Genomic DNA, 27235 nt, shown 5'->3' on the forward strand with positions numbered 1-27235 from the left:
AGAAAATAAATACAGAGCCTCCACAAATGCAAACACACTTGCCTTGGACAGTTGAGAATTTTTAATCATGTAGTGTTTTATCTTCTCAGAACTTCCCAAGTGGCAAAAATATATCCCCAGGAAAAGGAATGACAGCAGACACAGAAGCAAAGAGAACCAGAAAACAAAATTCAAATCATAAAGCCTGGGATAATACACAATTGCTTGTCCCTTGAATGAGAAAAGAAAAGTAGTAGTCATGACTATGATCAATTTTGCTCACAGAAGGTTACCAATTTAATGGTGGGTAAATGTCTTACAGATATCCTGGCTGAAATAGCATGGAGGGAATGAACCAAATGATTAGATTTCAAAGTGTGAGTGAGCTTGTGTCATTTCTAAGAGACTCCTTTGGAAGATAGCTGAGGTTTGTGTTGATGTTCATCACTCTGTGTTATTTCTCCAGTTGCCTAGCATGGCTTTTCCTTAGAGCTTTATCATACAATAGTTTCCAGATCAGATATCCCATGTGTAACACTAGGAAGGGCATTTTTAGAAAGCCTACTGTATGTTGAGGATCTCTTTTATCCAGCTCTGTTACTGTTACCTCCTTTTTTTGCATAAGCATTTAGCAAATGTATTTTCTGCTGGCGAAGGAAATTGAGGATGGAGCCAAATGTTCCTTTGGGAAAAACAAAAAAAAAAAAAGAAGTTCTTTATTTTCAAATGCTGTAAAAATTCTGCTACCTTGAATACAATAAGAGAAACCCAAACGTTATTATCTTGAAGCTTTAAATGAAATGGTCCCTTTGTTCACAGTCCCCAGATCCTTTCTATGATACTACACCCATTCTTTTGTTTTTTTCAGAGTACAGTAAAGTACAGGAAGCTTTCCTAAAGTGTATCTCTTCTTTGTCTCCTTTGGAGATAGTCATCTGCATGAAAGTGTACTTAAATCAAACCTCAGTCTGTCTTCTTGGAGTCAGTGTAACCTTCAGATGGTGCTTCCATTGTTTCAGCAATCAATAAGAAGAAATGTTGAGGCTGGTGATAGAGTTGTCCATGGAACAAGCAACGCTGAGTGTGTGGTAGGTAGAGGGTAAAGATATAATGTGATATAAATGTGGCAGCTCTAGGGAATCCACATTTTTCTAGAAGCCAGTAGAATCATGAACTCACGTTGAAAGTTCTTGCCTCTCTTGAGTAAAACCAGGTTAAGAGAGCAGAGGTACTAGTACCTTGGCATTACTGCCCTGCATTGCTTTATTGTGAGTTTGCTCATGGAAACAGTGATTACTTGGTTCCATAAGTGTACTTTCAGTGAGTGAAGAAGGTGATACTATGGTCATACACCTCCTAGGAAGTGTGCCTGTAGGATCCACAAACACCAGGTGATGGAGAAGCATGTAGGCTAACTGTCATTTAGTAAGGGAATTAAAGACTTCCAACAGACCTGGGTAAATCTGCAATTGCTATACCACAACTAATGCACACAGAGGAAAGAACTTGATGCCAAACACACCAAAAGTTTAACTTCATACCAACAGATAAGGAAGTGTGTCAGCTGTGTTTTCTGAGGGATTGTTTTACAGAGAATTCAAAGATGTGTGGTAGGTGTAACGTGTAATTAGCATCTGTATTGCCTCAGGACTGAACTGAAGTAATCCGAGACTGCAGCTAGATAAACTTCCCCTCTCCTGTAAGGGGAAGTTTTCCTTGGGTGATGGCAGGCTGCAGAGTTGGGTCCAATTGTGTAAATATCAATTTAACTATTTCCAACTCCTTGGAGACACTGGCTGAGCTGGGCAAGAGTGACTTCCCCATTCCCTTAAAATTTCATTTATTTATTTTAGGTTGGACATAAGGACAGAAAGAAATGAAGAAAAACAGGTTCTCCACTAACTTCTGTATCCCTCTTGGTAGCTGAACTCCATGCTCTTAGAGGTCTTTTCCAACCTTAATGGTTGTGTGATTCCATGACTGCTAGTGAGGGATGTTTCTATAAGCAGTACTTCTGTTCTTTACCTCAGGTACAGGGTTACTGGGCAGTACAACTGAGATGTGAGAAGAAAAATGTCATTGCCACAGCCTCGTACAGTCTGTGCCCCATGCCAAATGAGGCAGTAGCTGTGTGAAGAATCAGCATGCACATCTCCTCTGAGTCCAGAAGTACCTTGTAAAGATCTGAACACTTATTTCCTTTTCTTTCTTTCTTAATGCAAAAGGTACCAGTGCCTTTCTATACAAAAACCTGCTTTGCTGGAATGATCTTGAAAGAGGAACCTGATCATTTGGACTTAGTAATAATCTTCCTGTGTCAGAGAGGGTGGTTTTAATTAACCTAGTGTTCCAGCTATTTTAATTACCTTTGTAATTCAAGGTAAGCCAAATATTCACTGCTTCCCAGGCTGAATTAAAAAGCAGTGATGGTCTGCACATTGTAATACAGTGCTTCTGTATTCCCATGGTTCAGAGACTGCTTGGAAAAAAAATGTTACTTTAAACATATAGAATCATAGAATGGTTTGGGTTGGAAGAGACCTCCCAAAGGTCAGCTAGTCTAACCTTCCTGCAGTGAGCAGGGACAGCCTTCATTAGACTGGGTTGCCCAGAGCCCAGTCAATCCTGACCTTGAATATCTCCAAGGATGGGGCCTCAACTACCTCCCTGGGCAACCTGTTCCAGTGTTCCACTACCCTCAAGGTAAGGTTGCTCCTAGCATCCAATCTAAATCTGTTCTTCTCTAATTTCAAACCATTGCTCCTCACCCTATCACTGCAGGCCTTTGCAAACAGTCCCTCTCCAGCCTTGCTGTAAGCCCCCTTCAGCTACTGGAAGGCTGCTACTAAGTCTCCTCGGAGTCTTCATATCTGTTTAAACTGGGATTTATTTTAGGATGAAAGACAGTAGGGGGAGGGGAAGGGGAGTAGAGGGGAGTGGGGGGGGTGGGAAATATGGTATTGATCTTCCTCTTAGAAAAAGACCAACCCCCAAACTTCAAAATGAAGTATCAGTGAGCATTACCAGGAGATCAGCTTTACCACTAAAATGCTGCTCCTGCCCTTTATAATTGCTTGCTGAATGGGAGCAGGGCCCTGGCACTCCAGCCTGTGTAAAGGGTGATGTCTGTGCACATCGTTTGCCTGTGTTTCAAAACAGAGACTCTGAATGCAATTTGTGGAAATCTGAGCCAAAGAGGAGAGTCAATGGCTCAGATGATAGTCTGGGCTCCACATAGCTAGCCTGGGTGGGGTCCCTCTCTGAGCGTGGAGCTGCCAAGCTCCATCCCTGAGTGAGCAAGCCGCCTTGTGAAATAGGTCTTCCAGGCCGTGGAAGAGAGGAGACTCTCATTAAATAACATAGTGAATTGTCCCTAAGCCAGTCCTAGAGGGTTAGTGGTTTGGCAGCCAGCCAGCATCTTGTTATAAACTTTCTGGCTCCAACTAGTGATATTTGTAACAAATTCTATTGCTACGTTAATGTAAGGAATTTGGAAACACTCACTTGGATGTCCCAAAAGAGGATGAATTTCAGTACTTTCATGACTTAGTTCACCAAGAAGTTCCTCACCAAAAAGAACCCCAAACAACAAACAACAGCAACACCTGTGTTGAAGAAATGAACCAGAAAACCTTGTGTCTGATTAACTCTGCATGCCAGTGCGTATCCATAAGCATGCCACAAGTACTTCCTATGTATGTCTGATAAATATTTTTCCTCTGCCTCAATGACAAAAGTTTGCAGTCTGCACAGCAACATTCAAACATTGTTGCTTAATAGCAGTTGGTAATGTAAGTCACAGTAACATTGGGCTCTTCCTTACATAGTTTCCATAACTGCATGGATAAGAAAGAAATTCTGAAACAACTGTTTCCAGACAACAATTAGGCTTTCTATCTTCTGGAGAAAAGAAGGCTCCAAGGTGACCTAATTGTGGCCTTCCAGTATCTGAAGGGGGCCTACAGGAAGGCTGGGGAGGGACTTCTTAGGATATCAGGTAGTGATAGGACTAGGGGGAATGGAATGAAGCTGGAGGTGGGGAGATTCAGACTGGATGTGAGGAAGTTCTTCCCCATGAGAGTGGTGAAGCCCTGGAATGGGTTGTCCAGGGAGGTGGTTGAAGCCCCATCCCTGGACGTGTTTTAAGACCAGGCTGGATGAAGCTCTGCCAGCCTGATCTAGTGTGGGGTGTCCCTGCCCATGGCAGGGGGGTTGGAACTAGATGATCCTTGTGGTCTCTTCCAACCCTGACTGATTCTATGATTCTGTGATCTGTAAACAAGCACCTTACTGGATGCCCTGGTGTCCTTGTAACTCCATGCTAAGGCACACAGCTGTATACTAGTGCCTCTAGCTTGAAAACAGTTTGGCAAATTCTCATACACGCCTTTCAAGCCTGTTGAAGTCCCTTTGGATGGGATCTTGTTCCTCAGGTATGCCAACTGCACCACTCAGCTTGATGTCAATTACTGAGCACAAAATCAATTTCCTACATGAAAATTGCCATTTAAAAGCAGGGGCAGAAATGTACAAATGTGAACAATGTTGAAATACATCATTTACTTTACATTTCTACCCCTATTTTAGGATCATTGTAATGGAAGGTGTCTAAGCCATCCTCTGAGGCTGATTTAGACTGCTTTCAGCAAATATACTTCTCTCTCCTGTGTTTTTTGTCTGTGGTATAGATGCAGTGTCTCTAGTTCTTCTCTTCATACCACAGTAAACTTCAGTGAAGACAATAGCTGTCCTGGCAGCAAAGTAGAATGAATGAAACTCTATTTTCAGATCTCTGGAATAGCCTCTGAGCTGTCCTTTGGAAAGTTCTGGTGTCAGGGAGGTCTTGTTCAGTGGCCTTGGGTTTCCAAAGCAGCACGGAAACAGAAGACTGTACTGAGTATTTCACACTGACTTTCTGTGAAGTGACAAGGATGGCTTCCCTGGAGGGCAGGCTGACTTTAGGGGCAAGATTAAATAGCTGACTCTACCTCTCCTAAAGAATGTGCCAGAGAGATTTCTGCCTCTTCTTTTTCAGTGCCCACTCAGTGGAACTTCTGTTGGCACTGAGGTCTGGTTAACATGGTAGCAAGCTCTATCACCAGGGTCCCCTGCCACTTGAAAGTACATATTTAAACACAATCTTGAATCCGGAAGGGAAGAAGGAAGAGAGTGTAATGCTGTGCTGTTTCAGCTGCTAATTGTGCCCAGATTAGTTAATTAGATAATTAACATAAGAATGCTCTCTTTTCATATTAGAGCATCATACATTTACAATAGAGCTGTTCATAAGTAGAGTGCTATGCAGTGGGAAACACTAATTAATTTTGCAAATTTGGACCTTTAATTGCTAAAGTGCTGTGCTTTCTCAATGTTTGTTTTAGAGTAATGTTAACTGATTACTGCCTGCTCAGAGAAGTATTTATTCTCCCTGCCAGTTGGACACATTCCTCTTGCTGTGCAACGAGAACACTAGTTTGCTTCCAATATTAACTGCATTGCACTTCAGAGGAGCCTGCAAGAGCAGAGGCTGCCTATAAGTCCCGCTGGCATTTGATCCCCTACCTGCAAAAAGCAATGCATCCCATCATTTCCAGTTAGGACTGGTCCTAGTCAGATGTCTCTGCTGCCTGCATACTTGATTATTACAACAGCATTCATCCTGGCTTGAAAGCAGGGTCTGGAAAAGATGCAGCTGGCAGATGCAGCTGCCTGCTTCCTTTGCAGTAGTTCTCAGAAAACACCAATCCATGCACCAGGCACTTTGCTCCCTAATGATCTCTGGGTCGGTTTTCAAGGGCTGGCTTCTCAGAAGCACTTATGTGAGTTGGGGAAATGGCAGCAACGTTTGCACAACCTTGATGGTCTCCTTGGACTTTAGCTTGTACCACCGTCTCAAGAGGATTACCCTATGAGCAACTCTATGGCACAGGCACAACCCACACCTCCTTCTGAAGCCATGCCACTGCCCAAGGAAGAATTGAGCAGTTAATGAACCAGAGAAAAAGCAAGCCTCAACAGGATTCTCTTGCCCAATAAGACTAGCATTTGTTTAGGTGAAGTGAGACATGGCTTTGTGGCCTGCTCCAAGGCTTCTTTGTGCAACACATAGAAAATTTTGAGGTAGGAAATTGCAGCACAGGTCTTCAGCATTCTTGGCCAATGCTTTCATCTCTCAGCTAGGTCACCTCTTGTAGCCATTTTTCTTCTGTGTGGAAGTGGCACAGCATTCCCACCCTGTTCTATCTGACCAAGGAAACACAGAAATACCCGAGTTAGGAAAAAGTCTGTGATGCCACACCTGTCATGAACTCCTTGAAGATGAGGCTTTAGACATATTTCTATCTTGTTCTACTGGCTGGCAGCTGCAGTAATGGTGTAGATGCCATGCCAAAGTACTGACTGCATTACACAGAGGCCTTAGCTGCCTAGCTCAGGGTCATTTGGTCTATTCTGAATAGATGTCTATGCTGCTTTCTAAGCATAGCCCATAATTCTTACTTTCAAATCTTTTGGTGAGCGAGAGCTGACTCAACTGAATAAAAGCCTTACCTGTGACTAAATGCTGGCTGAAAAGTTTCAAGTTAGCCACTCAATCAGCAACCCTGAGTTGGCAAAACGCAGATACCAAAGCTGAATACAGGGATGAACTTTAAATCTGCCCATTCAACCTTTTCCACTTGTTCAACTCATTTTTCTAGCAATGTAATGGGCTTCAGCACAAGAAGCAGAACAGAAAAGAGTGGAAATACAGGCTGAGGAAATCTTTTAATACAGGCTTAAGAAATTAGCACAAATCTTTCCACCGTGAATCTTGCTGTCTCAAAAAGCTCCTTGTACATTAGCAGTGTTCCTGGGAGTAAGAGAAACAAGAAGTAAATACCTCAGTAACTATGGGATGAAGATGAAGGGTGTGGAAAAGGACCTTTAGTGAGGGAGGGGCAGTATGACAGAAGAAACTACATGATACATTTGCTTGTTACTCATATTTTGCTTTCTGCCTAAACTGCTGCTGTTTTCTTTGCAGGCTCTAAGGTGCTGCAATCATTCATCGAGGCAACAGTTCAAAGCTGCCAATTTGAAGGAAAGAGCTTGCTCAGTAGCAGAAGAAAATGAAGAATTCAAGGGTAAGTTTGAAGATTACAGGGACCTTGAAAATTCTGCAGAAAATGAGACTTTTAATTTAGGCAAGGAAAGAGATTGAGGTACAGATTTTGCTCTCTGCCTGCTGAGTTAGTCCTATTGATTGCAGGTAGGCTGCACATTGTTAAGTACCATAGCAGGTTTTATATAATTACAGTATTCATCCCTGGGATAACATACTTTTTAAAGTTTATGTCTGGAATTTTATCCCTTAGATTATTTCCAGTGGTATAAAGTTTTGCAAGCATGAAAAGATTGGACGAAATGTTTCAAAGAAACACCTCCAGTACTTTCTTTCTTGAGGATAATTATTTGGTCTTAAGTACCTGGTCCATCCAAAGATATCCTCTAATTCCTTCTAAGCCTTTGTATTTCTGAACCAACAAGGTTCATGTTTGATTGAGCAAGGGGCAGAACATGGGATTCATGTCCTTGTTTTATTGTATTGTGAAGATATGTCTACATCTGATTATGCAGTTTCTGAATGGCTGCTTTCATCTGCTTTTTCTTTGACTCACAGTATTTTCCCTGAAGCAAAGCCCTTCACTTATTCCAGCTCAGTGTTTACTATGCTGCCCAGTAATGTTTTCCATCATTTGTTAGGATTACTGTGCTCATTTTGTTTCTTTGAAAACATCCTCCATAATGTTTAGCAGCCTGTGCTGGCTGTGGTAGAGTCATCTTTACCCAAGGACCTCAGAAAGCAGCACTGTGCAGAAGGCAACCCTTCAGTATTTATTTTGATAGCAGTTCCACCAGGCAGCAGATGAGGGAGGTTTCTCCAGCTGGGGGATGTCTAGCTGGATCCCAGTAGGGCAACATTGAGTAGTAAGGCTCGAAGACAACACTTTCTCCCTTGTGCTTTCTCTCTCTCTTAATTTCTTGCATTCACAAGCATGCACTTGCTGTTGAAACAGGGAGTTCAGCTGGTATATCTGCAAAAGGGTCACTCTCTCTCCTGAGAATGTTTCCCCACATGCATAAGCTGTTGTATATAACAAGTGATACTACAAGGTGCCCTATTTGTACCAATACTCACATGAGACATTTTTTGTACCTCACACCAAGGGTGCCTGTGTGACAGGAGCAGAGACAAAGCTGCTGCCAGATCTCACAGGGGAATACTCTGCTCATATTGAACTACTGGGTTTGGATGTAAATTGTTTTCCCCTGCAGCATTTCAGTACTGGTAAAAGCGCTAGTGTGGACCCAGCTCAAACTAACATGGAAAAGAAGATTTTGCTGGTGCAGGTAAACTTTTGGGGAGCAATAGGCAGAAGCACAGCTCTGTCAACAGGAGCTACATGACTACATAGAGAGTCTCCCACCTAGTTGTGGAGGAAAATACTTCTTGGTATCAATGAAGCTTGAGTGGGAGTCTGCAATTAATGTGAGAGTGTGGGGACAGACATAGCCATGGAATTAATAAGGTGTTAAGAAGGGAAATGTGTTCTAGCAAAGAATTGTCAAAAAGTATTGATGGCCAAAAGTGAAAATATAAGGCTACTCTGAGTTAAAGTGTTGGCAGAGCATTTCTGTGTGAGAGGCAGGGTATTTATGGCAGCTTCTCAAGGAATTAGTGACCTTTGGAGTGGTGCTGAAGTGGCAGAAGCAGCAGAATGACATTTGTTTTCTGTAGTACTGATTCAGACAAGCAACACTGACTTTATCAAGACATTTGCTTTCAGTCTAGGTTACTCAACTGAAAAAGAGTGCCCAGGCAACAAAAGATAATGTATACAATGGGTGATAAAGAAATGCCATGTAAAGCATTATCTCCTAGCCAAAGGATAAAAAGGGGGTAGATTCTACTTTAAGTCCAGAAACCTTGTTGACTTGAGTGGGTTTTGGCTCAGATGATGAAGCTATGGAGAGATGACCACTTTGGAAGAAATATGTTGATGAAAGAAGTTTCTGTTCTTGTGTACTCATCACTGTCTTCAGCAGTGATTACTGTCCTAAATTTCCCAGCTAAAGTGACCTAAGCTATCTTAATTGATTTTTCCTGAAGTAAATTAGAGTGCTCTGTCATCCCTTTGATGGAAGCTGTAGCCTCCAGGAGGAGGGTGGTTTTTCTGGCACATCTGATTCTAAAGTATGGAGGTCAAGAGAATGGGGCTGGGCTCTTTTCAGTGGCAGCCAGTGACAGGACAAAGAACAACAGGTACAAACTAGAACACAGGAGCTTAAGTAAAAACATCTTTCCTGTGAGGGTGCTGGAGCACTGGAAGAGGCTGCCCAGAGAGGTTGTGGAGTTTCAATCTCTGGAGACTCAAAACCTGCCTGGACACATTCCTGTGCAACCTGATCTAGGTGAACCTGTGTTAGCAGGAGGGTTGGACTAGATGATTTCCAGAGGTCCCTTCCAAGCTGTACTGTTCTGTGATTTATAAGAGGACATCTGTCTGTCCCCTAAAGAAAGGGAGGAAGTTTGCTGTTTGTCTAGACCATATCAGACATTTAATTTGCCAGGGGGGAGCTTTCATTGGACTTCTAAATCTTTAAGAAATCCTTGTTGTTGTCTCTAGATTATAAACAATGTAAAGTACCATGCTCATTGTGATTCATTATATTTTTTTTTTTAATGCTGTGCTCACTTTTAGCTAAAGCACAAAGAAAAAAAAATAATTAATATGGCCAACACTTTATTTAATACTTGTCCTCTGGAAAATGCTGTGATGTTTAAAAACAAATGTCCTTCAAGACCATATTGATTTGAATGCAGTCCTGCTGTGAAAAATGGCTTAAACAGAGTTGATATAATGCTTTATGAAAATTCTGGAATAGAAATAATGTAATTTGTCATTTTAATGTTATTTCTCTTTTTTTTTTTTTTTTTGAAGTTTACCTTCATCTTTGTGCTGAAAGAAAACATTTTTTTGATTAAGGAGAAAAAGGTTGACCCAAAATGGCTTTTTATTTATTTATTTATTTATTATTAAGAATTTGGAAGTAACACAATGGCTTTGTGTTGATTTGCCCTCAGACCTGTATTACAAATGGCAGAGTTTTAGGGACCTGTTACCATCGATCAGTGCTTGGTGCCATGGTTTAGATAGTGTTGGATGATAGGTTGGACAGGATGATCTCAAAGGTCTCTTCCAACCTGGTTAATTCCATTCCATTCCATTCCATTCCATTCCATTCCATTCCATTCCATTCCATTCCATTCCATTCCATTCCATTCCATTCCATTCCATTCCATTCCATTCCATTATCACAGTATCACAGTATTATCAAGGTTGGAAGAGACCTCAAGGATCATCGAGTCCAACCTATCAACACAGACCCCATGACTAGACCATGGCACCAAGTGCCACATCCAATCCCTCTTGAACACCTCCAGGAACGGTGACTCTACCACCTCCCCGGGCAGCACATTCCAATGACGAACGACTTGCTCAGTGAAGAACTTTCTCCTCACCTCGAGCCTACTTCCCCTGGCACAGCTGAGACTGTGTCCCCTTGTTCTGGTGCTGGTTGCCTGGGAGAAGAGCCCAACCCCTTCCTGGCTACAACCACCTTTCAGGTAGTTGTAGAGGGCAATGAGGTCACCCCTGAGCCTCCTCTTATTATATTCTATATTCTATATTCTATATTCTATATTCTATATTCTATATTCTATACTCTATATTCTATATTCTATATTCTATTCTATTCTATTCTATTCTATTCTATTCTATTCTATTCTATCCCATTCTATAGGTAGAACTGTATGCAATTAGGCAGATGGTGTAGGTGATTTCTCAAGGCCCTCTTTAGTTTCAAGCTTTAAGACCCCCCCCCAAAGGCATACCTTAGCTTTATCAGGACAGCTAGTTTGATAAAAAACACTTATGTGGATACTCCTGCTGTGCATGCAGTTTTTTATACTGTGATGACATTTAAAAGGTTTCTTGTTGTCATAACTACATTAGCTCAAGTTAGCTGCAATAGAAAAATCCACTGATAAATTTTCCTACAGTATGCAAAGCCTGAATGCCTGAAGAAAAATAGGAAGTTGGATTCTTGTTCCATTTACATGGGTAAAAATCCAAATTAACTTGGTTTTGCTCACCTCTTATCTGCATTGCCTTTTAACATGATAAAGTGAGAGACAACGCAGCTGAGATGCAGAGAAGTTGCCTTTTCAGAGAGAGAAAGCAACGGCCATATTACTTGAAACCCTCAGAAAACACAAACTGCTGCTCTGAACATGCTGAAGCCTTGTTTGCTGTAAACTTCTTATAAAAAGGGGAAGGAAAGTGATGCTGGGGATCCTGCTGTGCAAGAGGACAGCAGGAATGACCGCAATACTGGGAAGATAAATGAGCGTACAGAAGGGAGCGTTGGTAACAGCGACCTCTCGTTATTAGGCACTGTCCTCTCCAGTGCCATCATTTTGGTAGTAATTGCCACTAATTATTTTAATTTCTCCCTCCTGAGCTTTCTTATAGCTCATACCATGAGGTCAGTTTTCCTTGGCTGCCTCCAAATATGATAAATGTAAATTTTATTTTTATACTTGAGTCATGACTTTGCGGAAATGCCTCCTCCGTCTCTTTGTGCCAGTACAGAAAGGAAGCAGGAGAAAATGCTAGAGGCTCCACTGCTTGGCTTTGATCCTTCTCTCAGACTTATTAAAAATGAAGCCTTTGAGTAAACAGTTGTATAAATTGAACCACTTACATGGGGCTGAAACCACAGCTACAGGAACTGCGGGGTTTGTTGCAGCCCCTGTCAAACGTTGTGGCATTACTTTTATCTCAGGTTAGGGCAGGAGGAGCAGCAATTGCATCTGCACAGTGCTGTGCCTGGCCAAATTAGTCCCATGTCATCCCCAGGTGCTTCAGGGCAGGTGCTGTGCAATGCCACTATTGACATACCACTTGAGTTCTGCCTGGTGCTGAGCTCCAGCTCCTCTTGGCTGGGTGTGGAAGCTGGGGCAAGGGCTCCACGGTGACCTAATTGTGGCCTTCCAGTATCTGAAGGGGGCCTACAGGAAGGCTGGGGAAGGACTTCTCAGGATCTCAGGTAGTGACAGGACTAGGGGGAATGGAATGAAGCTGGAGGTGGGGAGGTTCAGGCTAGATGTGAGGAGGAAGTTCTTCACCATGAGAGTGGTGAAACCCTGGAATGTGTTGTCCAGGGAGGTGGTCGAGGCCCCGTCCCTGGAGGTGTTTAAGAGCAGGCTGGATGAGGCTCTGTCCAGCCTGATCTAGTGTGGGGTGTCCCTGCCCATGGCAGGGGGGTTGGAACAAGATGATCCTTGTGGTCCCTTCCAACCCTGAATGAAACTATGAAACTACCAGGGAATAGGCAGCAGCACCCTGCTGAGGATGAAGGTGGATCTTTCATTTAGAGGTGTCCTCCTGTTAAGGTGAAGGGCTTTCTGAAATATAATTCCATCAAAAAATGACAACAAATACTCCAAAAGAAAAAATAACAATACAATTATCTGTTAGTTAAAGACAAATGGTAACTATGTTAAGGTGAGTAAAGCTGTCAAAGTGGAGCTTTCTAACCCATAGTTTAATAAATCAAGGTGAAATAATAAAGGAAATTTAGAACAAGTTTCCATTTTCTATGTTGTTTTTACCTTTTCTGCATCCCCTGAGTTAAATTGGATGTTTTTGTGACATTCTTTTTCACACCAAAATGACTTTAATTAGCTCTCCTATGGTGTGAAGCCTTTCCAGCTTAAAAAAAAATACAGTTACATTAAATGTCCATGTTCTGGGGCTTGCAGCTGCCTGCTCCAGTGATGCAGCCATGGAAAAGGGAAAAAAGAAAAAGAACCCACAAAACTGAGATTGGAGGAGGGTTTTGATTTGGATCCTTCCTGGTGGGAACAAGTCATAAAACAAATGTTCAGTTTCCGAATTTGGACAAATTACAGAGTATTTTTTTTTTGCAGAGTTGCTTCAAAAGCAACTGGGTACGAGCATGGTGTCCTGACAGCAGGCCCTGCCTTTGAATTTTAGAGGAGGAAACAGCAGACTATGACTTTGGGAAAGTCACATAAAGGCCAAAAGCAGGATATGGCTTGCCAAAGGAAAATAACTCCAGTCTAAATGGCGTGGAATCTTTTGAGTTCTTGCTTTATGTTCTGCTCTTTTCATTTTCACTCTTTGAAGCAGCAATTAAGAAAATCCCTAAATGTGTAGACTGGCAGAAAAAAAACCCAAACATCTCTTGCAGACAAAGCACTGATAGTAACACATATGGGTACTGCTGGTTTCAGTAGGACTGCTCAGTTCAAATGAGGACAAATGAATATCATCAGTTTTTATCTTTGGTGCAACTGGGAACTCTTGGCCATCTGATTATGGGCTGGCAACACTTTCATGGAAACTTATCAGCCTGCTTTGAAGTTTTCTAAACTTCCACTTAGCACAGGGATCATGTTGATAAGAGACCTCGTGGTCCTGTGTTCACACATCAAAATTAAGTGCATTGTCAGAGCAGTGAGGTTGCAGTTTAAAAACTGCAGCTTCAACCTGAGCTCCTTTCCTCACTGCCTTACAGCTGCTGTGAGACGCTTTGTATTTCACAGGTATCTAACAGCCCCTATCAAGATCAGAGCTCCACTGAATATCCTTTAATGGGTGGATATCCATAGGCAAGCCTAGTTCAAAAGTACAGTCAAAGGGTAGACTCTGCCATTTATGCTCATTTTCAAAAATCCTGTGTTCCACCAAAGGTGCCTCTTGCCTCAGACACATTAGACTTACAAATTCCCTGACACTTTATTTTTATCATGTCATTGAAATGGGAAACTCACACAACATAAGGCTTTCTTTTGCATTTAATGGGCATTGTCCCCCATATCAGCATTGCTTTTTATAGAGAAGGACACACAAATGCCTGCAGTAGGGGAGGATTCAAAGCTGTTCAATAGTACAAGGCCATTATTAGAAATGTACACACTCAGATGTTATTTTATGGAATTGACAACACAAACCTTGCTGCAAAGGATCTTTTGAATGTAAAACATGCAGCTTTCCCAAATGAATACAGATACTGACATTCCATTCATATCCCAGGAGTCTCCCACTAATACAGCTATCCTAGTATCCTGATTAGATACTATACCTCTCATTGTCTGATCAGCCAAGACTCTGTAAGAATGAAGAAAATTGCTATTCTGCTGGAATCTGCCTAGCTCACATCTGTAACCCCTAACCCATGTAAACCTGAATTAATGTAAATTCAGACCTTGCTTTCTAGAGTAGAGTTCACCAGAATGGAAATAAACCTATCACCCAAAACTGGGTCAGTTTGGTATGTGTCATACTGGGTTAAAAATTCTTCATAGCAGGGAGAGATTTCTTTTCCATGCCCTTGGGTATTCTGAGGCACGAACTGGAGTCACCTGAAGCCCAGAAAAGCCCCTGCAGAGGCAGGCACAGGCTACTGGCAGCACCAGCCCTGGGGACCTTGTCAGGCATCACTGACCATGGAGCTGGGCAATCCGTATGGTCATAAACATGGAACGAGAGTCCACACACAGCTGGGAGTGAGAAAAATGGCTTTGATGTTATTGCCCTCTTTACACAGACTGGCCCAGGTGTGGGAGCACACTCTGGCTGCACACTCTGTGGCTGGGGAAAGCTCTCAGCAGAAGCTGGTGTTAAGCTGTCTTTAGGCTACATCAGTTCTGTCTGGCTTCTCTCTCCTGCTTTTCTGCTCATCCCTGCCCCTGAGAGCAGTTCTGGGAGCTGGAATCTGGCATGCTACAGGCAGAGGGCCAGACAGGAGGGCAGCCAGGCACCATGAAGGGGCTGTATGGCTTCACCCACACCATCCAGCAACAAGCAGGATAGGAGGGCACATGGGCCATACAGGAAACTGGTGGGGTTGATTAGCTGTGCCATGCAGAGATGGGACCCTGCTGGGTGGGGGAGTCCATTGCCCAGCTCTGCTCCATGGACCAGTCTGCCCTGCTGAGTGCTGCCAAGAGACCCTCTCTGCCGAATGTCTCAGATGAAGTTTGAGTGGAGGCTCACCTTGTTCTCCCCAGGATGCTTTGGGACCAGGCCCACCACCGTTCAGGTTTTGGTTTCTCTTCTGTTGTCAGAGGCATGGAATATGCTAGGGAGAGGAAGGAGAGATTGATCCTCACTTCCCAGCTGCCAGTCCACAGATTTCTCTTCATAAATGAAAAGTGTAAAACCACTGTGACACAGACTGTAGCTGCTCATCTGAAAATGTGATTGGAAATGATGCATCTTCATTTAACTTGGAAAAAAACACCCCACATTTATATTTTGAGACATTCATCAACTTCACGAGACAAGTATCTGCAAGGCTTTGCTCCCAAGAAGCCACGGCATGCTATATCTTAGGAAACCCCTGTAAGCCTTATTTCTGCTGTTTTATACCTAGATATAGAAAATAACTTCTGATTCTCTTTAGATTATCACAGCTGACAGTGTATCAGTGAATGTGTCACTTCTCAGACTATAAATGTTGCAGTTTTCGTGACTCTCATAGCCCTGTGTTCCCAGACCAGCCGCTGCCTGTACCTCAGCCTCTGTGGCTGCATTGGCTCTGTGCTACCCACCAGCACACTGCATGCAAAGTTTTGTAAGTGCCTTTGCCACAGCAGCCATTAGCAACTTTATTGCCTATATGAAATGATGCTCTGGGATGTATTTCTTTACTTTGCTGCAGTGGTATCTGCACATGATGACTACTTGGAGACAAAGAGCCATGTCAAAAAGGAAGAAGCAGCTTCAGAAAGTAGTGGGGAAATGCTACTTTGCTCTGAGCAAAGAGCGAGCTTAAAACATCTAACTGCTCCATGCTGAATACAAGATAGGACTGCTTCTGGAGAGAAAAAGCAATTTAGTCCATACACAAGCCCTCAAGGCAGCTTATGGATCTGACTCTAAGGAATCAAACCCCCACAGCAAGCACATACAGTTTTTCTGTGAGGCTTTCCATGTTTCTGAAATACACATCTGGTATGCAGAGAGATCAAGCTCATGTTTCAGAATGCAACAGGGATAACAAAGTTTTGCATATATATATCTATATAATTAAAAAACCCACCTTAAATAACTAAAATGTATAAATATAGATTAAAACATGCCTTGTAACACCCCCACCCCCACCCCCCCCCACCACCCCAAAAGCCCTTTGAGCAGGTTGTCCATCCTGACGTTTCAGCCACTGAGCACCTGTGTTTTACAGAGCTCCCAGTTTCATTCCATCAATCCTGCTTTGGTCTCTCTCCAGGATGACAGCCTTTGGAAATTACACAGCTGGTTTTCCCCGCTTCATGTGAAATATTTTGCACTTTAAGAAAGAAATTAGCTTGTAAGTCACTGGGATATAAAACAACCACTGCAACCACATTGCTGATAGTATGTATGGAAGGGAAATATCAGTTGGAGTCTAGGAGTGAGGGAGAGAAAAGAGGGGAAGGAGCTTGTATTGGGCACTGGCTGCATTAGAAAGGCATTAGTGACAGGTGGGGACAGCATGCACAGCAAAGAGAAGGAATATAAAATAGCTAGTCACCGGTTTTACCATAAAAGCCAGGCCTTGGCAGTTTCTGCCACTGAAGAGAATTAGACAGGAACAGTCTCCCCAAGCATCCTATGATGCCATCTGGCTTATTACTGAGGAAATCCCCATTGGCAGTCTGGTGTTTTTTTTTTTTCCCCTTCTTTTTTCTCCACAACAACCTGAACTAGTGCCAAGATTATTTCTCTCTCTCTCATGCTTCCTCTCTGTGGCATTGAAACATCATTCTGTAGAAGGGGGGAAATATGCACTGCACTGGCTTAGGTGGAGACAGCAATTTAAGGAGCAGGAGCTTTTGCAAGGCTGAGAGGGAAGCAGGACTGATAAAGGAGATTAAACAAGATGAGACTCTTTTGATGAACAAACAGAACCATCTTGCTGCTGAAAAAGTGCAGATATAGTCGATAGCCCTGATATATTCTCTGTTGCTTGCCAGGAGAGCTATCTATTCCCATTATTAGCCTAAAGGGTGGTGTAGGCAATGAAAGTGGGAATAGGAGGAGTTCAGGTGAGATGAAGGTAGCGTGAGCAGGGAGCTCCTCTTTATTACAGCTCTTCAAATCACCTGCTGTGGGCAATTACTTTGTCACCCCCTTGTCTTTTCTGCAGTGTTTCCTTCCCTGAGATTAGCAATGTGCATGCACAACAGTGGTCTGTTTCTGACAGGTGAAGAGTTGCAAGTAGTGTGGTTAGTTTTAATTATTTTTCAGTGGAATATCCATATTAGATGCAGAATGGAGCTGATTTAAATTACTGCTTGTCTGTAAACTGTGATTGACCTGCAAAAAGGTCCTACCATGTTTTAAAAAGATGATTATACTGGAGGGAAATGTTGAATACTTGGCCAGATACTGAATATTAATCCTCATCCTAGCTACGTGTGTGTGCAGTCACACATGTCCATACCCAGAACTAGATATTCTAGATCAGAAGGGGGGTTTAAAATGTTAATTGCAATGTGGTTTTTTTCTTTGGTGAATAACTCTCTTGTGAGGTACTTAGTAAATCTTAGTAAATATTTCCACTGCAGAAATCATTGTGATGAAAAGCAGGAAACAGATCTTTTTCTCAGTCTAATGATTTTCACCACAGTTTGAAGTGTTAATGAATGTTTAGTGAATGGTATAGTGTACAACAGGACACGTCTATGCCCTGCATGGAAGTCCATCCCTTATATTTGATGTCACACTGTGGAGAGGTAGGACGCTTGCTCAGTTCTGGCCCTGATACAATACACATCCCTCCAATCTGTGTTATGACTGCCTCATATTTAATCTTTGGGATAGAAATGGGACTGTCACAGCTCCCACTCTCCTTCTATTGTTTGTCCAGTCATAAAATTAGAGATTTATCTCTCAGCCATGCGACTTTGTGAAGATAATAGTTCAGCTGCATTATCTTTGTGTTTTCCCCACTTCTTTCCTGTGATATAAAACACACTGAAGCATTTGCTTTAAAAACACAGGATTTGTTCAAGGCACTTAATGCCACACATGCCATGCCCAGCTGATAATGAGGTGTCTGGGGCTGGGGGGTGTTTAACAGAGGGCAAAAAGCAATGCACCCAGAAGGTTTGGATGGATTGTATCAGCTGTCTGCAAAGCAACTGTTCTTATGTTAACCCTAATGCTTGGCTTTGAAGAGTACTGTGTGCATATGAAGTCCATTGCTTGAAGTCTAGGGATTGATTCTTATTTTTCCATTTTTCACTTTATAATTCACAGCAAAATTTTCTGTTGATTCTTTTGCCATATAGCAATTAAATTCAGAAAATAACAGCAATAGTTCCAGGAACAAAGAAGTTTTATTCTTTTACAGAACAGGAAATAAATATTAAAATAGGGACTTTCATGTACTACCAAAAGCAACCCATTGCTCCATGGAAAAAAACAACACAGTAGTAGTAGAAGGAAGAAATTAAGAAGGGATTTCAGTGTTGTGTGTGAATAAGGACAAGTGAGTTGTGTTTTCTCTGGACAGGTTTTGGGTTTGAATTTTTCTTCCATTTGTTTTATTTATTAAGATTGTTTTCTCACTGCTATAAAAGCTTTTTGAGGTGGATTTCAGCTCTACACTGAGAAACTTCACCTGGAAGGGGACCTGGCTCCATGCACACAGCAAAAAACTGGGGCAGCGTCACTGAAGTCAGCTGAGTGGTAGAGGTGTGGCAGTGGTACTACCACAGAACTGAGTGTGGCCTCAATCTTTTCAAAGCCAGAGAGATTGAGGTCAGGATTCAGAGGTGTCCTTGAAGAGATGGCCTTTGTGGCCTTTGTGCAGGATAACCTCGTGGTGAAGTGTCTGCCACCTCTCCTACTGCACTGAGCCCTTTACTTTGCCAATCTCAGCAAATGATGACTTTATGATCTCAACAAATAATGGCATTGTCTACAGTGCATGATTTTCCCCCTTCAGCATGGTGAAGTGGTGCTGACTAGCCTGGGTTTATGCTGCTCATGGCCAGACCCTCCAATCTACATGCCCTGGAGGGCACAGTGAGGGAAAAGATGGGCTGATGATGCTGGAGAAAGACCAGGGAATTGGGAATAAAACTGTCTGCAGCCTGGTCTTCCAGCTGTATGAGGGTGACCTCTGTAAGAAGCTATTCTCCTAGACCTGAGATTTCAAAGGGAAACTTCCCAGGCAGAGCTTGTGAGCAAACCCACACTGATGAATGAAAAAAACACGAGATCAGTCACCAAGACCTGTGAGCCAGCTGGGAGAGCTGTTAGCTGATGGTAGAGGTGTATCTATTAGCAATGAAGACTCAAGATCTTTATTAGGTATTTGTTACTGTTCTTGATCATCAATGCATGAGGAATTATTTGAGTAACCCTTTCCATGAAGTTTGAAAGGTGAAAAAAATAAAAGAAGCAAGAAGTCACCATGCAGCCTAACAAAGTGTAGGTCCAAAGCTAACCCAGAAGTTATCTTATTCAAAGCTAATGAACTGCCTGGTTGTTTGAACAGCACTGATAAGTTCTTGATAAAAGGCCCTATACTGTTGCTTTTACTCGGTTACATTGCCCTTGCAAAAGACAAATTGCTCAAAACAGAGGACAAATGTACTTCCTTGGAAGTCTCTTCACAGAATGTACACAAAATTAATGAAACAAATGAAAAAGAAAATAGTGACATTTATGTGCAGAAGGCATAGAAAGATTGCCTTTGCAATAGAAAAGACATCTTGATTGTGAAATTGGCTGCTGCTGGAATAGCACAATTTTATTAATCTCTCCATCCCAGGCACAATATTTTACTCCTATTTGCCTTCAAATCCATCACTCAGTTTGCTTGACTATAGGGGTTTTCACCAACACACATTGTACCAACTGTATCAGTAATTTATATCCGATAAGAAATGAAAATATTCATGGGTTTCTGCAAACCATCTGCACGTTGCTGGAAGTGTGGGAAGGAGCAATGAATAGCCCCAGGCACCTAAAGGTATTTTGTGCCTTGTGTTACCTCCAAAAGCACAGGTTTTGGGAATGTGAGATCTGCATTTTAGGCTTTGTTGCAGTGGTCTTAAGTAGTTCAGTTCATCTCCAGGAAAGAAGAAAATATTCAGGTTCCAGCAGCAACTTAAATTCATGTTCCCCCATCCTCCTCCCTGGCAGACTAGGAGGTGTTCAGGATACTATGTATAACCTGTGCCAGAATTAGTGAGCTTTTGGTGTAGTTTTGCCTCTTCATTCAGATACTTGGCCCAGGGGTAAAAAAAACCCAACAACAGAAAAAAAAGTGTGTGGAGAATTTAGGGTCTGCCTGGTCACTGGAGTTCACCTTTCCTCAGAAGAGATGTGTATGTTGGTTAGTCATGTAAATCTGGCCCATGTCATGGTCAAATAACCTTGCAAGCTGCAGGATGATCTCTGCCTGTGTACAGATGCTAAATGAAGTGGTTTCATTTCCTCTAGCTTCTGGTTCAGAATTTGTGCTGGGATAGGACAGGGCAGGACACTTTTGGTCACTTTGCAGTACAAATGGACAGATACTGTCTCCCCTAGGAAGAGAGACTGAGAGACCTGGGACTGTTTAGTTTTGAGAAGACTGAGAGGGGATCTGAGGTGGGTGGGTGTCAAGTGGAGGGGGCCAATCTCTTTTGGATGGTGCACAGTAATAAGACAAGGAACAATGGACACAAAGTTCAACATAGAAGGTTTTACCTCAACATGAGGAGAAAATTCTTTACAGTGAGAGTGCCAGAGCCCTGAACAGGCTTCCCAGAGAGGTTGTGGAGTCTCCTTCTCCAGAGATTTTCCAAACCCACCTGGATGCCTTCCTGTGCAGACTACCCTGGGTGATCCTGCTTTTGGCAGGGGAGTTGAGCTCAATGATCTCTGGAGTTCCCTTCCAACCTGTAACATTCTGTGATTCAGGAACAAAACAGACTTGTCCATTTCTTAACATAAAGACTGGATGTTGACAGAGGACTGGATGATAGCAAGACACAAGGTGTGGTTGGGTTCTTCCCCAAACAGCTCATTCCAAAGCATAGGAAGCACTAGAGGCAGACCAGCTCTTGCTGCTTCCTGCAAATCCAGCTGGCTGGCAAAATCCAGCTGGCTATGATACTTCATTGTAACTGCTGCTCAATGGGGAGTTCCAGGATGGTTCTCATCCTTCTGAGTGCGTTCACATTAAGAATAGTTCCGATCTTAGCACTCTGTGTCCAAACATTTTGTATGTACTGTGTCTTAGCAGTGCCTCCCAGGAAATATTACCCTGTCGGTAGGCAAACAATTGCTTAGCTTGAAAGAAATGTAATTATTTAAGGCATGCACAAATGTTTTTTGGCTGCATGGTGCTGTAACGTTATTAACTGCAGGGAAAAAGAGAGCTAGCTCTGCTTTAGAAAATATATTACCATTGTCCTAATATGCAAAATGGCTGTGAGTCCTATCCTGACCAGAATTCCACATTTGCTCTTGATAGTAGATTGGATTTCAGAACAGGATTAAGTAAATAAGTCATATTAAAATGACAAAATGGGTAAATAGAATATAATGTGAAATGAAATGTAAATTGGATTTAGGCAAACACTTTTATACAGACCTCCCGTCAAACCCTATCAGACTGCTTCAAATTCCTACTGTGATTCCTGCTCGCAGTTCTATTACATGTTGCCACTCAAGGGCATTTGATGTTTTCTCTCTCTGGAAATTCATTTGCATTTAAATGATTTGAAATAATCATAAAAGCCAAGTGCTATGAAGTTTGAAATTAGTTACTGTCTATAAATTGCGATGCCATTAAAAGATGATTTTGAAGAGCTTTGCTGTCTCAAATGTATGCAGATTAAAATCTAACAAAGTACACCTTGTTACAAAACTGTAAAGAATGGTGTGACATGGACTTAAATTGATTTATTCTCCTACTAGTGCCTATAAACTTTACAGTTTCTTCTGAAAGGGGGGGGGGGGGGAAAACTTTCATTTGCCTGCTGAATCAGAGCCAGATCCTGTTCTCAGATGGGATTTCATTGGGTGTATCTGACACCAGCACTTGGCCCTCAGAGTTTAATCTGTACGGTCTATTAAGTTTCTGGAAATGCTGTATGAATAGTTGGGTCTCATAATTTTTTTTATGGTGGAAATAAAGGAGTGGGATCAGGAACAATGGAGGCCATTTACAATTGGCAGTGTACATATGTGCTTTTATACATATATATGCTCGCTTTCCCCCCTTGTCTTTAATTCTGCGTGTTGTCCTGGTGGGTGGTTCTGCAGTGTCTTCTCTCTGAGGCAGCTAGCACTCCTGGTAGGTCTCCCTGGAGCCAGCCTGGCCTTCTGGCCTATGAAAAGCTGAAACACAGTTAGGAACGCGAAAACATTTTGCAGTACCAAAGCCCCCTTTGAAACAGAGCTCTTTTCTCCACCCACCTCTAGACAAGCTTGGGCAATACAGAGCCATCACCTCATAAACTCGTCCTCTACCTCACCTCCCCTAACGCTGTTCCACTTTTTAACCTACTCTTGCTCTCTGCCTGTGAGACTTTATTGGAGTATACTGCCTAGTATAAATCCCTACTTTCTCTTTGTTTATACCACTGGGATATTATAACTGTACATTTTTGGATGCCAGCAGTACATTCCAAATATGTTTTCCTAGCCCCAAATCATTTTGAATGGGCTTAACCACAAATATATGTTCAACTACGTCTCATTGTATGACTTAGACCATAAGATGTTTGTAACGAGGAAAGCAAAGTTGCTTGGGTTTATAGGTCTCAGAACCCAGGGATGGAATTACCTCTTTGTAAACACAGTTATGGGTGCATTTCTTGTTATTCAGCAGAATGAAAGAAATGGGGAGCACATGTCTTAAAGGGCAAGAGAAATCTTTATATTTTATATTTTCAGTGATTAAAAAGAAATCCTAATATAGTTGCCTAGAAGATAACATTAACTCTGCAATTCTTATGGTTTCTACTGCAACAGTAAAGGGTCCTATACTTGTTTGTGTATGAGTCATAAAGCAAAGCAGCTGTTTTAACTACCTCTATAAGAGAGAGCTTATTTTCTGAAGTGCAAACTACCACCTAATCCTTCCTTAATTACAGTGTGCACGCTAGTGTGGAGACAACACCTAGTCCCCCAAGTAAGCTTCTTGGTTGCTGCAGTGTCAGATTAATGATGGAGAGCAGGGAAAATCAGACAGGTCTGAAAAGTATGCGTCCTTTTAGTGTGACACAGGGTCCTGCTTGAAAGTGTGAGTAACAGAAGACATCACTCTTTCCATCAGGCATGGAAAAGATGCCTCAGCACTCAAGATTGGATAAATTTCATAGCTAAGGACCTTGCTATTCTAGCATGTCACAGGCTGCCTATGGTAGGATTCTCATGGAGTCCTGACTGACTTATTAGAAAGAAAATCCTGACAGGTTCACTTTGCAGTTCAGGCTAGATAGCCCTAAATAAAGGGTGATTCTGTTCAGTCCTGATCACTTGCTGGAAGAGCAGACTGAGAACACTGAACTGTGCTGAGGAACTGAGAGGTGAGTCCTTGGCCTGGGCTGGTTTTCATTTCAAAAACAACTTAGGCTTCTGTGCTGGAAATCCCATTGCCTGAAGGGTTGATGCAAGAACAAGCATGCTTTCAGTCCCAGATGGTTTCATCCAAGCAGAACGCACAGACTGCCAGCATCTCTTTCTGTTATGGAAATGACCTGGGCACTTTGCAAGCAGCCATTGACTTCAGTCACTTTTTGACATCCACTTCAGGAGCTCAGAAGGGCAGACAAATTTTTCCCAAATGCATCATCAAGGAAGATACCTGGAGCAGCAGAACATAGAAACAGGGGGTAACCCTTGGAAGTCCTATCTGTGCATGGAAGTGTGAGAAACTGCTGAGATACAGCAGTAATTTGGGTGGGGATGAAGGATGCACCTGTTCACTGTTGAACTAAAGTTTCATAGTTTCATAGTTTCGTAGTTTCATTCAGGGTTGGAAGGGACCACAAGGATCATCTAGTTCCAACCCCCCTGCCATGGGCAGGGACACCCCACACTAGATCAGGCTGGACAGAGCCTCATCCAGCCTGGGCTTAAACACCCCCAGGGACGGGGCCTCGACCAAGTGATCCAAGTGGTTACTCCAGTTGCTGGCTTTTTCCTTGTGAGAGAAATGAGTGTGCCTGAGAACAGCAGATAATCAACATTTCAGTGAGAACTCCTTTTTAGGGTACTCTATGGAAAGGCTGGAAAAACGTATGTTGGAACAGAGTCCTCTCTCAGGACAGAGCTTACTTAAATAAATGAAAAGATTATGAAAACACCATTTTTCTAGATGCCTCTTTTACATACTTCCTTTCAAGAAAGTAGACAAACAACCAACCTATGGTCCCTGCTTCTGTCCTGCTTTAAATCTATATTCACAGCCGACTGAAGAAAGTTTTGCAAATCACCTGTCTTTGAGAACTCTCACTACTCAAAACGAGATCTGGCAAAATAGATAAAGAGTTGCTGGTAACTGTAGATGAAATTGTGGCAGGAGATTTAACTGGAAAAAAAAATATGCATTTTATGAACCCAGGGCAAAACAATATCTCCCAGAACATATTGCAATCTGATCTTCACAGATGTTATTAAAATAATGCAGAGTTTGATAAAAATGCATAAATTATGCTTTGTTGTTATGGATTGTAAAATGTGTTCTGAAAGGAGTGGTAAGCACAGCAAGCATTTTGCTTTATCTACTTTGACAGCGCGTCCTTGCCGTTAAATGAGGAGGCATAGCTTCAGAATATTTGAGAGAGGCAGAGGAAAGGTTCTAGGCTGAAAACTTTCCAAGGATGGGACTAGTTGTGTGTTTAAACAGTGCTTAGCCTGGAGACTCTTGAGTGTTCAGTGCTCTCCCTGGCACAGACACTAACACAAATAACTGGAGAAACTTTTTTCTTTGTTCTGAAATGATAGCTCCTTATAATTCCAAAGCCTCATGTTCTTACATCGAGCTTAAGAGCCCTTGTGCTTTCATCTGCTCTTTCTTCCTAACCACTCCCTACAGGCATCATTTCTGGCTGGGCTCTGACCTATGCTAAGGAACGTAAGGTTTTGGCTCCCCAAACCTGTGTAAGTTCAGTATTGCAGCTCAGACCTGTCACTGCACAAGATGGGTTGGAGGGCCAGAACTGCAGGACTGAATTTAAAACATAGTGGGAGGCAAGCCCATCTCCTACTACTTCAATGCCATTTTTAGTTTCAGGGGTTTTTACCTTCAGGCAAGCATTTCTGAATGTTCTGGAGTGGAAACTAACAGATGGGATTTCTTTAAAAAGATGCAACCCCCATCTTAGGGTTTCAGTTTTATGTGTGTGTGCATATATATATATGTAAGTATTATATATATATGTAAGTATTATATATATATATGTTTTATATATATATGTGCACATATATATATACAATTTTTTTCTCCTATTAGAAGGTATCTAGACTGTGCTGCCTACTTAGATAATTAATGATTCACTGTGCAGCCACCCCACACTGGAATTTAAGCTGCTGGAAATCTCATTTGTAACCATAAGAATGCTAAAAGGGACTCAAAAAAGCTTGATTTGTTTTTGTGGCTTTCCTAAGTCAAAATTAAGCCTACTGCCAAGAGCTGACAACGCAATATCGGTCTCTTGAAGCCATGTTTATATTTCATCATGCAGAATGTTTCCTGTGAATATTGAAAAATAGAATTTGTGGCCTTTTCTTTTTGGAAGGTAGAGGTTAAAGTTGTTATTCTGGTGCTGTAATATCTGTTTGTAGCCATACAAGCTGCCTGTGCGTTTTCTCTCCTGCCTGCACAGAGTTTGCCACCCAGACCATTTCAGTTAATAGAGATATTAGGCATTCACCAGACAATTTAGTTCCTCTTAGCTTTGCAGTGGGAGACTGGATTTTGTGAACACACTGATTGTGTCCCAGATTTATCTTTCTTTAAGCCAGCTCCCTTTGGAGCCAGTGGGTTGCTCATTGCACCTGTGTTCTTCTCTTTCATTTTTGAAGATACTGTGTTATGGGAGTTCTCACTTCTAATTTAGGCAGCTGTAAGCAGGTGGCAACTGCTCCAAAGGAGATCAGTTATTTAATGCATTGATTTAGAATTGTTTAATATAAACATGAGAATAAATGCAAATAAAGGTGAAACTGAATACTTGATTTCTCCGCTGGAACTTGCTTAAGACAGTGGGGAAGTGCATCTGGGTAAAGTTATCTCCCTTCCCCTCCTTGAAGAGACAAGAGTTTTGTGCCTCTTTTTCTTTTTACACTGCCCCTGGGGAGTGAAATGGTCCTCAAGAACAAGGCACTAGTCAGAAATGCAGTAACAGCTTAAGCCTAGAAAGCATTTAACTATATGCTTAACTTTAAGCTCTTTTCTGTTTTCTTTTCTTTTTTTTCAGTCCCACTGGCCTCAACAGGACTTAACAATTCATCTAACATCCTTTCTGAACAAGGATACTTTCCTGGAGTTGGTTTTAGCAGAGAAGCTCACTAACTCCTTTTGCTAATGCTCTTTGAGTCCTGCCTCTTCTGCAACACTTCTGTGGAGCTGACTGTGCTTTAGGCAGGTAAAGAATAAAGGTAAAGGGTGAAGGAATTGGTTGGTATCATATGTTTTCATACCATCCTGGTTGCCTGCAGCCAGTGCATTTTCTCATTCATTCTCACTTGGATCTTGCCCCTTTCATGCTGCAAAAGGTCACAACTGAGTCCCGCCACCTACACCAGAGGCTGACCACACAGAACATACCACAGAGAAAATGAAACAAGGATGGGGAGAGCCAAAAGGTAATTCAGAATTGCTAACTGTTTTCCTCCATAATTTTGGCCAATTATTTTCCTAGCTCTGATTACGCTGTTACTGTTAATTTAAAGTGCAATACTATCAATATTTTTGCATGGTCTTTGCTTAGGAGGAAAGCAAGCAGAAGAATGAACGCTGATTAAGGGAAATGAGAGCAAATCTGTTTACTGATAATATAGGTAGTAACACTGAGGCATGCAAATGGTATTCAGGGACTGCATTCTGGTCACATGTATGCTCTTGAATATATTTGTGCTTTCCCTGCTTAGGAATGCACAGATGACGTTTGAATTTCCAAACTGCA

General features: G+C 42.1%; 1 long non-coding RNA gene across 1 annotated transcript; it reads left to right on the forward strand.

The window, feature by feature from the left end:
* Positions 1-913: 913 nt before the first annotated feature.
* LOC137446752 (uncharacterized) lies at positions 914-26699 on the forward strand. The gene is made up of 3 exons (XR_010988707.1): positions 914-1067; positions 7004-7103; positions 26528-26699. It is a non-coding gene; the product is annotated as an uncharacterized lncRNA (long non-coding RNA).
* Positions 26700-27235: the final 536 nt, after the last annotated feature.

The sequence above is a fragment of the Melanerpes formicivorus genome, unplaced genomic scaffold, assembly GCF_026170545.1.
Source record: "Melanerpes formicivorus ecotype bairdi unplaced genomic scaffold, bMelFor1.0.p_v2 SCAF_18, whole genome shotgun sequence".
NCBI lineage: Eukaryota > Metazoa > Chordata > Aves > Piciformes > Picidae > Melanerpes > Melanerpes formicivorus.